The sequence below is a fragment of the Suncus etruscus genome, chromosome X, assembly GCF_024139225.1.
Source record: "Suncus etruscus isolate mSunEtr1 chromosome X, mSunEtr1.pri.cur, whole genome shotgun sequence".
NCBI classification, from domain to species: domain Eukaryota; kingdom Metazoa; phylum Chordata; class Mammalia; order Eulipotyphla; family Soricidae; genus Suncus; species Suncus etruscus.
The window spans coordinates 40757475-40773202 of NC_064868.1; positions in this window are offsets into that span (position 1 = coordinate 40757475).

A 15728-nucleotide genomic window follows, 5' to 3' on the forward strand; every position below is an offset into this window, starting at 1 on the left:
CACTACTGCTGCTCTATCACTCCAGCCCCATTTGTACATTATCTTTGAAGATCAAATTTCTATATGCCTTCCCTCAAAAACTATTATATAATTTCTGTTGATAAAATAGAAAGTGAAGCTTATCAACATTTTAGTAATTTATTTAGATAAAAGCTAATTGGAATCAGGCAGCACTAAACTGTAAGTATAGGTGTTCCACTGACAGGAACTAGGGGGAAAAACCTTTATAAAGAAAAAACAAAGTGGGGTCAGAATGATAGCACATAAGATAGGGCACTTGCCTTGCACAAAGCTGACTGAGTTCAGTACTCAGCACCCTATATTGCCCGCCCACCCTGCCATGAGTGATACATGATTGCAAAGTCAGGAGTAAGCCTTGATAACAGCAAGGTATAGCCCAATAAACACAAAATAAATTAAGAAGAAAAAGACAAGTAGCAAAGTAGGAAAACTTTTAGTTGGCTATAGCCTAAAACCCAGTTGAGGGGGCCGGGCGGTGGCGCTCGAGGTAAGGTGCCTGCCTTACCTGCGCTAGCCTAGGAGACGGACCGCGGTTCGATCCCCTGGCGTCCCATATGGTCCCCCAAGCCAGGAGCGACTTCTGAGCGCATAGCCAGGAGTAACCCCTGAGCGTCACCGGGTGTGGCCCAAAAACCAAAAAACAAAACAAAACAAAAAAAAAAACCCAGTTGACTGCTTGTGATCGGTTATCCCTAAATGTGGTCACTCTAACCTGTACATACTTACTTACATACTTAGCTTTCATCTTGCTTAAGATAGGCACGGCAGCTTTGGAGTCATTTGAATGTAATAAACTAACATTGTACTATCACACACCTATTGGTAAAATAATCTTTAAAAAAATAATTTAAAAAAAATTGGCCTAGCAAGGGAATTCCCTCTATAATATCCCCAATAGTTACTGTGCCTATGCAGGGGGAAAAAGAAAAAAAAGCACAAAACAATCATTTTCCACATATTTATTTATCGATTGATCAATTTTTTGACGTCTTTATATTAGTGTAGAGATTGAAGTTGATGTCTCCAATATTATTTTATTTTATTTTATCTTATCTTTTTCTTTTTGCATTCCGGCATGAGTTGATTTCAGAACCGAGACTGTTGTGTGGTGCTTGTCTTTATTGCTGTGGTGCTCACTGGATATTTAATTTGATATTTCTTTCTGTATAGTGGTTGTGTTTCAATTGCCTTTTTCACATCCTCTCTCAAACTGAGGTTGAAATCCTCTAGAAGGACTCCGCCTATTTTCAGCATATTTGACTTCTTTTTTTTTTTCTTATTTTGTACCCCAATCTATTGCTTCTCTTTCCTTCAAACAAAGCCACATAACTCGATTTATCTAGCTCCACTTCTTTTTTTTTGGGGGGGGGGCACACCCGGTAACGCTCAAGAGTTACTCCAGGCTATGCGCTCAGAAGTTGCTCCTGGCTTGGGGGACCATATGGGACACCGTGGGATAGAACCGCGGTCCATCCAATGCTAATGCAGGCAAGGCAGGCACCTTACCTCTAGCGCCACCGCCCGGCCCCTAGCTCCACTTCTTAAATAAAGGGGGAAACAGAGGAGAGTACCAGGACCCAACAGATATATGATCACTAATAGTGAGCTGGACAAAGAGGGGACCACCTACTCTAGCAGTCCGGGGGGTGATGGTGGGGTATATTGTTTCAGAAGGGGAACTGGGATGGGGGGAGGACAAATTTGGTGATGGGTATTCCCCTGATTCAATGTTGATATGTACCTAAAATATTACTGTGAAAGATATGTAAGCCATTTTGATCAAAATAAAAAAATGGCCTAGGGCTGGAATGATGGCTCAGCAGTAGGGCGTTTGCCTTGCACAGGGCTAACCCAGGACAAACCATGGTTTGATCCTCTGGCGTCCCATATGGTCCCCCAAACTAGGAGCAATTTCTGAGCGCATAGCCAGGAGTAACCCCTGGGTGTCACCTGGTGTGGCACAAAAAATTAAAAAAAATTGCCTGATATTTTACCTGTTTCTTCCATTAACTTTTTAGGATGATTGCTTTCAATATTGATTAGTGCAGTGAGCAAATGTAGTGTTGCAGTTGATATTTGTTTTATATGTCATTTTTGTGCAGCAAAAAGATTACATTTTCCACAGGACATTAATAAACTGGTAAATCTACCTAAAATGTGTTAGTGTCTGGAGTCAAAGGATGAGACTGCACAATTGAAATAAAGCAAAGCAAGACTTTATTCCATCAGTCACAGCCCCAAATTGGCTAGGCAGGGCTGTCTCCCAGAAGAAGCAACTCCTGCAAAGTTCACAGCCAGTTTATATAGGAAGGGGATGAGGCATTTATTTGCTTCTGATGATATTTAAGACAATTGGCTTTTGTCTAAGTTACCTTCCTACTGCTCCCTTATGACCTTTCCAGATAGGCTACCTGGTATGGCCAGATATCTTGGGGAAACTTGGGGCCAGGTATCTAATGGAAACTTAGGCCTGAGAATGAGAATCCGAAAGTGTCTATAACATATGGCCCTTTAGAAAATGGCAACCCTCCTTGTTCAAAACCTGAGAAGCCTGACAAAATGGCATCTCTCCTAGTTCAGAATGTAGCGCCCTATGTTCCCTCCTCTTCTTATGGTCAAATCCTTGTCTCTCCTTGAGGTTCATTGGCCACTCCCCTGGTTATGGGAACTTAGCACAAACATTTTTTTATTTTTTTATATTTTTTCCTTTATTTAAACACATTGATTACATATATGATTGTGATTAGGTTTCAGTCATGTAAAGAACACCCCCTTCACCAGTGCAACATTCCCATCACCAATGTCCCAAATCTCCCTCCATCCCACCCCAACCCCACCTGTACTCCAGACAGTCTTTCCAGTTCCCTCATTCATTCACATGATTATGGTAGTTCTCTGTGTAGTTATTTCTATAACTGCACTCATAACTCTTTGTGGTGAGCTTCATGAAGTGAGCTGGAAGTTCCGGCCCTCCTCTCATTGTCTCTGAGGATTGTTGCAAAAAGGAGTTTTATTTTTCTTAAAACCCATAGATGAGTGAGACTATTCTGAGTCTCTTTCTCCCCCTCTGACTTATTTCATTCAGCATGATAGATTCCATGTATATCCATGTATAGGAAAATTTCATGACTTCATCTCTCCTGACGGCTGCATAATATTATTCCATTGTGTATATGTACCACAGTTTCTTTAGCCATTCGTCTGTTGAAGGGCATCTTGGTTGTTTCCAGAGCCTGGCTATTATGAATAGTGCTGAAATAAATATAGGTGTGAGGAAGGGATTTTTGTATTTTGTGTTCTTAGGGTATATCCCTAGAGTGGAATAGCTGGGTTGAATGGGAGCTCAATTTCCAGATTTTGGAGAAATCTCCATATCGCTTTCCATAAAGGTTGGACTAGACAGCATTCCCACCAGCAGTAGATAAGAGTTCCTTTCTCTCCACATCCCTGCCATCACTGATTGTTCTCATTCTTTGTGATGTATGCCAATCCCTGTGGTGTGAGATGGTATCTCATCATTTTTCTGATTTGCGTCTCCCTTATGATTAGTGATGAGGAGCATTTTTTCATGTGCCTTTTGGCCATTTGTATTTCTTTTTTTATCAAAGCGTCTGTTCATTTCTTTTCCCCATTTTTTGATAGGATTAGATGTTTTTACTTGTAAAGTTCTATCAGTGCCCTGTATATTTTGGATATTAGCCCCTTATTTGATGGGTGTTGGGTGAATAGTTTCTCCCACTCGGTGGGTGGCTCTTTTGAGGTGCAGAAGCTTCTCAGCTTAATGTATTCCCATCTGTTGATCTCTGCTTCCACTTGTTGGGAAAGTACAGTTTCCTCCTTGAAGATGCCTTTAGTCTCAATGTCATGGAGTGTTTTACCCACGTGTTGTTCTATATACCTTATGGTGTCAGGTCTGATATCAAAGTCTTTAATCCATTTGGATTTTACTTTCATACATGATGTTAACTGTGGGTCTATGTTCGCTTTTTTTTTTTTGCAAGTGGCTAACCAGTTCAACCAATTGTTGAAGAGGTTTCCCCTGCTCCACTTAGGATTTCTTGCTTCTTTGTCAAAATTAGGTAATTGTATGTCTGGGGAACATTGTCTGAACACTCAAGCCTATTCCACTGATCTGAGGGTCTGTCTTTATTCCAATACCATGCTGTTTTGATAACTATTGCTTTGTACTACAGTCTAAAGTTGGGGAAAGTAATGCTTCCCATATTCTTTTTCCCAATGATTGCTTTAGCTATTCTAGGGTGTTTATTGCTCCAAATGAATTTCAAAAGTGCCTGATACACTTCTTTGAAGAATGTCGTGTGTATCTTTAGAGGGATCGCATTAAATCTGTACAATGCTTTGGGGAGTATTGCCATTTTAATTATGTTAATCCTGCCAATCCATGAGCAGGGTATGTGTTTCCATTTCCGTGTGTCCTCTCTTATTTCTTGGATCAGGGCTTTATAATTTTCTTTGTATAGGTTCTTCACGTCTTTGGTCAAGTTGACTTCAAGATATTTGAGTTTATGTGGCACTAATATGAATGGAATTGCTTTCTTGACTTCCTTCTCTTCCCTATCATTGGTGTATAAAAAGGGCATTGATTTCTGTGTGTTAATTTTGTAGCCTGCCACCTTGCTATATGTGTCTATTGTTTTTAGAAGTTTTTTGGTAGAGTCTTTAGGGTTTCTTAGTAGAGTATCATGTCATCTGCAAACAATGAGAGCTTGACTTCTTCCTTTCTTATCTGGATTCCCTTGATATCTTTTTCTTGCCTGATCGCTATAGCAAGAACTTCCAGTACTATGTTGAAGAGGAGTGGTGAGAGCAAACAGCCTTGTCTTGTACCAGAATTTAGAGGGAAGGCTTTTAGTTTTTCTCCATTGAGGATAATATTTGCCATTGGCTTGTGGTAGATGGCTTCAACTAGATTGAGAAAGGTTTCTTCCATTCCCATCTTGTTGAGAGTTTTGATCAAGAATGGGTGTTGGACCTTATCAAATGCTTCTCTGCATCTATTAATATGATCATGTGATTTTTATTTTTCTTCTTGTTGATGTTGTGTATGATGTTGATAGATTTATGGATGTTAAACAATCCTTCATTTCTTGGGATGAAACCTACTTGGTCGTAGTGTGTAATCTTCTTGATGATGCATTGGATCCTATTTGCCAGGATTTTGTTGAAGATCTTTGCATCAGCATTCATCAGGGATATTGGTCTGTAATTTTCTTTTTTGGCAGCATCTTTGTCTGGTTTTGGTATCAAGGTGATGTTGGCTTGATAAAAGATGTTTGGGAGTGTTCCCATTTTTTCAATTTCATGGAAGAGCCTGGCAAGGATTGGTAGTAGCTCCTCTTGAAAGATTTGAAAAAATTTATTAGGAAATCCATTTGGGCCTGGGCTTTTCTTTTGGGGCAGATGTTTGATTACAGTTTCAATATCCTCAGTAGTGATGGGGGTGTTTAGATATGCTATATCCTCCTTAAATGTGGAAGGTTATGTGTCCAAGAATTTTTCCATTTCTTCTAGGTTCTCATGTTTCGTAGCATACGAAGTCTCTGATTACCATTTGGATTTCTGCAGTATCTGTCGTGATCTCCCCCTTTTCATTTCTAATATGGGTTATCAGATTTCTCTCTCTCTCTCTTTGTGAGTTTTGCCAATGGTCTATCAATCTTTTTTATTTTTTCAAAGAACCAACTTCTGCTTTCTATGATCTTTAAAATTGTTTTTTGGTTTTTCACTTCATTGATTTCTGCTTTCAGCTGTGTTTTTTCCTTCTGTCTCCCTATGTTTGGTTCCTTTTGTTGATCATTTTCTAGTTTTTTGAGCTGCGTCATTAAGTTATTCAGGTATGCCCCTTCTTCCTTCCTGATGTGTGCTTGTAGAGCTATAGATTTTCCTCTCAGGACCACTTTTGCTTTGTCCCATAGATTCTGGCAGTTAGCACAAACATCTTAACTGTACCTATGTGTGCATGAATAAATCGGCTGAGGAAATTAATTATGTAAGAAGCTATTAAAAGCATAACAAAAATAAACAATAGCCTAGCGAGAACTATTATTCAGGGTGATTGAGTAAAAACACTGTTCATACCAGGAGGCAGAACCTTTCAAACAGGTCTTCACCTGCCTGCAGTATCCCCCCAATGACCGACCCCTGATCTGTTTTCCTTGAGTAACACACAGTCTACCTTGTTTTAAATCCAAATTCTTCCAGTGGGCCAGAAATTCTGTTAAGGGGTCCAGAGAGTGCTCTAGATGTATGCACAATCAACAGTCTTTGGTAACTTCTGAGGAAGTCTGATCCTAGTCACTCTTCTACTCCATGCTTGATGGTGGAGCTTACACTGGTACTGTAGGCAGTGTTGAACTGCTGAATAGCTCATTCTTTGCCTTAAATTATGCTTCTCAACTACGAAGTAATTCTGGGTACATTCTCTTAAAGGCCCTACTGATCCTATCTGGGTGGAGTCAGCTCTGATTTTCTGCAAAGTAAACAGCACTCCCCAAACTTTACATGAGACATCCAGCCTTAGCCTCAGCATCTGGCTCCCTCTGTAATATGAGTGTATGCTGCCAGGTGGCTTCCCTGAAGCATTCCTATACCCTGCATTGAAAGTCAGCCTCTCCCCCACATTTTGGAGGACTCTCTTCTGGACAGTCATAAATGAGAATGCTCTAGAAGAACTTCTCTATCCAGGAACTCACTCCCATGGGATAGTACCCACTCCTTTTTTAAAATGCACTTCAGTAGTGGGAGAGCTTGTGGAGCATCATCAGAAACTTCAGACAAATTGCATAAGGGAAAGTTTAGGGGACGATCTCTGGGGTGACAGTTTGGCCCACAAATCCTCCATCCACAGTCTGGGTAAGTCCAAGTATAGTCCACAAACAAATTGGGTGTCCTGCAGTCACCTCCATCAGCAGGATCACCAGGATGATTTGCATCCTGTCCTGGTTCTGGAAGCTGAGTTAGCTGAATCTGCAGGGGGGTCCTTCTCATTAGATCTGTGATCTCATTAGATCTCTTCACATCAAAGAACAGGAAGTTTCTTTGTCTTCTTCAATACTGCAACTTAAACAGCTGTTGGGGTGGAGAGAATATTGGCCATAAAATCCAATTGCCTGGAGAGACAACTGAAGTTTGTTGCCTTTCCTGCACTGAGTCAGACAGAAATACCTACCACACCTGGTGATAATTTTTTTTACCCTTAGCATTACTAGTGGAAGCCACAATCTTTTCTCCTTTCTTTCCATCACCCAGCCTCTTTAAATGTTAATGTCTGGCTCATTCTTTTCATTTGTCCCAACCGCAGGTAGATAGGCATAGTGTAATTTCTAATTGATGTTAATGGTCTTAGCCAGTTGCATTCCTTCAGCCTCTTATGCCCTTATTATCCTGGCAGCTTTCCTGCTGACCTTCCTGTTTCACATTTTCCCTAAAGATTTCACCACCTTAGAAATCATTATAGGGGAATGTGGGTGAAGGTCCATCTTCTGTAACTTCTTCAGGCTGGAAAGGGACTGTTGGCTTTACCTATAGGAAGGGGGTGAACTTTCATGCTACCTTAACTCTTACTGAGGGTGCAGGCAATTGACTGGGTTGAGTTTGCAGTTATCAAGATCTGAAAAAAAGATCAGATTAATTAGACAGAGAGATATTACTTAAATCAATCAGGCCCCAGGACAGCAACTTGTCCTCTCTATCTTTGGGAGGACAGAGCAGTAGAATATGCTCACTCTGAGATGATGACACCAAAGTTAAGCAACAGAAACCAAAGCATCATAGCACTATATCTGTTTTCCTGAGCACTGGGGCATCTGTATGAGGTCTCACTGCCAATCCTCCTCAGGATAAGCTCTCCTGGTCCTATACAGATGTTGCCAGGAAAGGAAGCCAAGGACTCCCACTAGGTTCCGTAACATACTTGCCCCTTTATACTGCTTAGCCTAAGTTCTCCCTGCTAAAGTTCCAGCTACTACTACTCTAGCCAAACTAATGATAGCATGTACAGCTTTCAGTTCCTTGCTGACCAGTTTATTACAACCAGTAAATATACTTCTATATGGGTTATATAAGAAGAGTAGGCATTAAATGAAGCCCACTATAAGGCATTTAATTCAGTCAGCTACAGCAAAATAGTTTTTTTTCTCAAAGCATTCTTCTTGAACCTTACCAGATGGCTGAATAAACTTGGCTACTTCCTTTGTATAAATCCAGAAAGACTGGAGAAATCTCCCTTAGGGGCACCTCATTATTTATAGATAATTTCTGGGGATTTGTCAAGGACAGTGTAGGTAGATTGCCAATAAGGACATTAATACCTTACCTGTCACAGCACGGTCACCTAAGCTTTGCTTATCTAAAGACACAAAGGTCATGTGATGAGCTGGAGATGGCCTTGGGCCTCTAATCTTCTCTAGGAATATCCTGGTAGGAGAAAATCTGTCCCATTCATCTCCACATTTGAAAGAGCTTCTCATCTACAGAACTTTTCTGGATGCTGAAAGCAGGACCCAGGCTTTGGCCAGTCAGTGCAAATCTAGACATTCCTAGATTATTTCCAATTTCCCTTGGTCAATCCTCCTCTGTGGTCTCCCTGAAGTGAGCAGAGTACTTATTAACAATAGTGGACTTACTTGGCATTTAACATCAACCCCGTTTAACTCTGTTTGCCTGGAAGAGGGCGCTGGGGTCCCCTAGCTGACTTTTAAAATTTTCTGTCTGCATGAAGAATAATCCCCACTACAGATAGGAAAACTTCTCATCTGTATTTATGCAAAACAACATAGTGCCATGAAGCATCAAAAAGTACTAAAGGTGCCAAGAAAAAAGAAAAGACAATGTTTCCCCATTTACAGAACACAAAGAACAACCATTATGCATATGCATTTAATTTTAAATCCCACTTGGAAAACCTTAATTTCCTGTAATTTCTAAAGGTTCCATTTTCTAGGAGCACTGTAACATGAGTCTAGAGCATTTAAGCTCCTTTTTCATAGACTTCTCTGTACAAAAACAGTAGATCATTTGTAATTTAGAGATTACTAATATCAATCCAGTTTGACCATACAGTTTATTTTTTCATTCCAATTTGCAACTAAATGATTAGACTTTCACAGAACTCCCTTCTTTTTTTCATTCATAACTCCACCTGTTATTTTTCTCTGTCATCCTTCCCAGTAGTCCCACATCACTGGCACATGCATGCTTTTAAATTGGAGCACTAGATAGAGCCTTCTTGTCTCTGTACCTTGGCCTCTTTCTGTGCCTCTTTCTGTATTCTTCTCCTCCCCCCCCCCCCCCCCGCCCAGCCAGAGCATGTCAGCTTCCCAAGTTAGCAGCCTAGAACCCAGCACTAAGGCTCTAGGAGGGAAATTTGAACCTCCCCACTGTCAATTTGGAAACAAATTCCTAAACATTGTTACACCTATCAGGACTGAATTATCCTTTATGGTACTTATTAAAGACCTTTAAACCAGTTCTATATATTTTCCATCTTTTACATATTCACTATCATGGGTAAATATTCATCTGGAAGCCAACCACCTATGGTTATATAAGCATGGCAAAAAATCTTGATGACACTTTAAGATGTGAAATTAATACCTAAGTACAGTCCCTTACAAAGAAATTAATGTGGAAGAACATAGCAACATTCATTTGAAATTTAGTTTTCCTTAAAAAATGTAAAGCACCATGATTTATAAAGTCATTCATAGTTCAGTTTTAGAAATGCAATGCTCCAGCACTACCATACCACAACTAGAGCTAGTAATCCCACTACCATTATCAACTTCTCTCCATCAGTGATTCCAATTTTGGCCCCTTCTTTCCCTGGCCCCAGCCAGCCATCTTCACAGGCAACTTTTTAAGTTTAGTTGTTCAAGTTTGGGTCTCATGATTGCATTACTATTGACTCTGTGGTATTGGATATTTTAAAAGATATTAACTGTACATTTTAAAGATCTTGCTGACTTTTTTCAGTGATTCAGACCTAAGATTTAGAAAAGAGCTCTGAAGAGCTGTACGAAGTGGAAAGTTTTGATAGCAAAAGGGGACCAAGATAAGGAAAGAGATCATTGCTTCAGGAAAAACCATCTTCCTTTGGAGGGGAATGAAACTTGTTTATCAGGCAAATTACCTCACCACTGCTGACCAGGAAATTCCAGATTGACTGGTTTAAGATTACATTGTTGGGAAAGATGAAACTGCAACTAAGTTAGGTAGTAGTAAGTACCAGCTAGCTGAAGTTGGGTTTAGTAAAAATGACTCCATTGTATGTCTTCTCTTTCTTTTTTAATTCCTACCTTATTAAGGAATGAGCATACTCTAATCATGGCTGATAGGATTTGCTGATTGACTCTGAATTGTCACCGTTGGAATCAGACAATTCTAGAGATATAAGCCTTTCCCATAAGCTTAGATGTAAAGAACCAGCTTTATAGTTTTAAGAAAGAGGCGTGGAAATCATTGAGTAGATTATACCCCTCCTGAGAGAAAACAGAACCAAACAAAATGTGACCTAGATGAGCAATGTGGGCATTACCTGAGAGCTTGTTGGTGCAGAATCTCAGTCTCTACCAGAATTTGAATCAGAATCTGAATTTTAACAAGATCTCCAGGGAATTCATCGTCTCAGAAATTTGAGAAGTGCCTATTTAGGCCACTGGTTTCCAATCTTGGCTGTGTCTCATAATCACCTGGGAGTAAAAACTCCACAGAGGAGCTTCTGATGTGCAGCCAAGTTTGAGAATACTGATTTAGGCCATAGAGTGAGTCCTGAGGATGATTAGTTTCCTGAAAATTTAGGCTTTTTGGCCACCTGAAGGACCAGATTTATAATGCAAGTTAATCAATTAGAACCTTTTATAACAGGGGAAGTTGCAGACCTTCCAAGCCACCCCACCTCACCCTACTCTTGCACATAAAAACTACCACATTGTGGACAGTGACTATTCCTGTAGGAGGGTGAAGAGAATGTGGAAGGCATTGAGAGTTCCTTCCTAGCAGATGGTATCATTTATCAGCTGGTTCAGAAAGCAGTGAGATCTCATTTATATGCCATGATTTTCCATCTTCACTAGGGATATTTTAACCAATGAAAAAAGAGACTAGCCCCCCTGCTACTCACCCTTTCCAATTTAAATTTTATATAAATGTATACAATAATTTATCTGTAGAATTCCTTCAGAGGAGGAAGCCACGTGGATAGTTCACACTGCTGAGGATAATAAATCCAATGATTTTATACATTTGTTAAATCATAAAGCAAACAGTGGGTTGTAGAGAGAAGAGATAAAGTGACTAAATATTTGAAGGACACTGGAAGACACTTTTTCCTTCTTTCACCTCCTCCATCTCACAGATATTTGATTCAGAAATTTTGATCTACATAAGGCATTTTTTGTTTTTTAAAATAAAATATGAATTGTGGTGGGGTCAGAGCAATAGCACAGCAGTAGCACGATGTCTTGCATGCAGCTGACCCAGGATTGACCTGATCTCGATCCTCAGTGTCCCATATGGTCCCCCAAGCCAGGAGCGACTTCTGAGCACATAGCCAGGAGTAACCCCTGAGCATCACCAGGTATGGCCCCCAAACAAACAAAAATATATGTATTGTGGAAATATGTGCAAATTCTATTTTTAAAACTCCAATATATTAAATATCTATGGTCCCAGAGGCATATGGGTTCTAAGAGAAGTGTATGGTTCTGAGTAAGGAGACAGTGTTTGTGAGGTTATATTTCTTACTCAAAAAACTACACTGAATTTTTGGGAAAAGGGTACACAAACTTGCCAATGAAAACATACAAAAACTCCACTCTGATACCTAGAAAAAGGTATATTATTTTCACTTGGTAAGTGAAAGTACTAGGACTTTTACGAGTCAAAAAACTTCAAAACCAATGTTCAAAACAACTGAAAATATCAGAATGTGCTTACATGTGATATTTTTGTTATAGAAGTTGAAATATCTTAAGATTAATACCATGAAAGTGTTCCTAGATGGAAAAATATTCATCTACAATCTTTACTCAGATAATGTCTTTCAAAACAAAGGAAATAATTGTTCAGACATTAGAGAAAAACATTTTGGGACACTATTTTGAATGGAGCAAAAACTTTATCTTCAAGTTATTTTTATTCAAGTTTATTACTTGCATAGAGAAATGTGACAGATTTTTGGATCCTTGGGTATAGCTCACAGAAAAGCAGTAGCTTTACAAGTGTGATAACCTGGGTTCCATCCCTGGAAACAAATACACACAGAGAGAGAAAGAAGGGATATGACCCCATTCCATTTCTTGACATCTACCTCCAGAATAAAAATACATTATATTGAAAATACATATGTGCCGTTGCTTAGTAAAATAGCCAGGAGATGGAAATAACACAAATGTTCAACAAAAGATGAATGGATAAAGAAGCTGTGTTATAGGGCTGGAAAGATAGTTCAGGGATTAATGTATGCACTTTTCATGTGGCTAACCCTGGTTCAAACCCAGGCACCACCTGTGGTCCCCTGAACACTGTTGGGAGTGACACTTGAGCACAGTGGCAGGAATAAGCCATTGGTTGTAGGGGGAAAAGCATTAAAAAGTTGTGATACACACAATTAAACAATATGCAGCTCAGGCCTGTGACATAAGGCTGGAGAAAGCAGGGTGCTTTGTATGCAGCAGCTGGAGCTTGATCCAGGCACTCTATATGTATGTACCCCAGAGTCCATCAGGAGCAATCCTTGAGTGCAGAGCTGCAAGACAAATTCAGGATATGGCCCAACATCACCAAAAAAATTGTTTTTGCAAATAAATAAAAGGTGAAATCTTACAGCGTGCTGTAACTAGAGTGGAACTGGGGAGTATTCTGTTAAGTGAAGTAAGTCAGAGTAAGAAAACCAGATTATCTAACTCATATATAGTGTTATATAGAAAAGCAAAGTAAATAAATAGACAGTATCTATTAATGATACACCCTTGACCTTGGCTCACAAATGTGGATTTTCAAAGGAACTGGGGAAGAGAGTTGGGAGGGGAAGGATGAGGCAGACTAAAAGTGACATTAAAAACTAAAGTGGAAGGTTTTGAACATTACTGTGGTAGTGAATGTACAGTGTACATGAAAATTATAAATGCCAATTATTATAACCATGTCTTTTCTAGGTAACAACCTAAACATCTTCTGCATGTGAAAGGCCCAGTTTTGACTCCTGGCATTGCATGGCCTCTACCACTTGTGCTATATATCTAGTCCTAATCACAAGTTTAAAAATTAAGAAAATATTAATTTAAGAGAAGAATTTGGAAAGAAAAAAGGGACATCTCAGTGGCAGTGATTGACCTCTAGGCATGAAATTGAGAGTGCAGTGCTCATTTGGCCCCATTTGGCGGGGGTGGGGGTGGGGAGTTTGGGGCCACATCCTGCATCACTCAGGAGTTACTCCTGGAGCTATTCTCAGAAATCACTTTTGGCAGACTCGGGGAACATATGAGATACTGAGGATCAAACCCAGCTCAACAGCATGAAAGGCAAATGCGCTGCCTGCTGTACTATCAGTTCTGTCCTCCGCTCTACTTTCTGAATGCAACTAGAGCAACAAAGAATGTCTGTTTTCTGGCACCCCACATGAGGTGCATGTGAACACCACAATAAAAGTGTGTGACTCCAAAAGACTACTGCAACAAAAATATGTGAGCACCACAACAGAGTGTGTTACCTCTAATCATCCCAACAACAATAAAAGGCAGGGCCAAAACACATTAAAAAATGAGATATGGTCTGGAAGTGAATCTTTACAAAGTATGAAACCAGTCACGGACTTGTCTACCAAATATATTAGAAACTGAATAAACTCAGTAAGAAAACATTTCCTATATAAACAGAAAAAAACACTTTAAGAATTCTTTTAAGAAGCTATAGTGTACAGATGACAGATATGTGCATAAAAACATGTCCAATATCATTATTCATCAGAAAAATGGAAATTAAAACTACAATGAGATATCCCTACTTACCTATTTTAGAGTGTAAAGTTAAAATGATTTACCATACCAATTGTTGATCTACCATACTAATTGGCATTCTCCTGTAATACAGGAAGAAATGTAAAAGATTGCGGTCACCAGAAAATATCTCATCAATTTCTTCAGATGTTAAAGAAATATCTACCATATGTCTAGCCATTAAACGTTAGGTATTTATTTACCAAAAGGAAATAAAAGCATGGGTTCATACAAATATTTGTACATGAATCTCATAACAGTTTTATTGGAAATGGTCAAAAAATTGTAGTTGATGCAAATGTTTATCAGCAGCCAAAAAGATAAACAAATTGCAGCACTAGATACTAAAAGGCTTAATAAATTGCATTGGATAATACATTGGATAAAACATTAGCTAACAGAAGGGAATAAACTGCTGATAGACACAAGAACATTGACAAATTTCAAAGTTCTTAGTGAAAGAAGCCAGACAAGAAAAGTATTATGTGATGATTACATTTATGTAAAATTATTAAAATGCAAACTCTTTAGTGACAGAAGTATAATTCTAGAAAGGGCACACATGAGGGACACTGAGGTACCAGGATATTTTAAGGTGGAATTGAGTTATATAATTGTGTTAATGTCTTCATTGACATATGCGTATGTCAAAACAACAAAGAAAATTTTGAGTGTGTACTATTTACTGTCTGTAAAATCAGTGACCATTGATTCTACTCAGTTAAAAATGAAAACAGCAGGGCCAGTACAGCAGATAGGGTGCTTCCTTGCATGCAGTTAACCCAAGTTCCATTTGGCACCACATATGACTTCTTGAGCATGACTAGGAGTGATCCCTGAACATAAAGTTAGTATAAAGTGTAAAGCATAAAGTTAGTGTAAAGTTAGCATAAAGTAAGTCCTGAGCACTGCTAACAGTGGCCTCAAAACATCAACAAGAAAATAGCTATTTACACAAAGACTTCTATGTTTAGGTTCACAACAGTATTCCTTATAATAGCAGAAAAATAGACATTCTTTGGTATTGTCTCTTTTTCTGGCTAATGGAAGGATAGATAAAAATGTGGAATATTCATGCAGTATGATATTGTATAATTAAATTAAATACAAATGAGCCTCAAAAATATGAAGTTAGAGATCATATGTTTCATGACTATTTCTATGAAATAAAATAATAGGCATAATAAGACAGAAAATAATTAGTAGTTGCCTAGGGGTGATCCAGGAACACTGATATTAAGGAGAAATGGAGAGTGACATTTAAAGGTGAGGTGATAAAAATGATATACAATTGGGGGCCGGTGAGGTGGTGCTAGAGGTAAGGGTATCAGATACATTGGTAGTGTAGAAGTATGGTTTAACTATATATACAACAGCATAGTCAAGAACACTGAAGTTGGGAAATACAAGCTATAAAATCAAACTTAAAAATGTGCCTGTGAAGGCCAGCTTGGGTAGTGGGGTGGTAGTAGGGAACTTGGAGACACTGATGGAGAAAAGTTGACATTGGTGGTAGGACTGGTGTTGGAACATACTAAATTTAAAATTTAACTATGTGGGGCTGGTGAGGTGGTGCTAGAGGTAAGGTGTCTGTCTTGCAAGCGCTAGCCAAGGAAGGACCGTGGTTCGATCCCCCGGCCTCCCATATGTTCCCCCCAAGCCAGGGGCAATTTCTGAGCGCTTAGCCAGGAG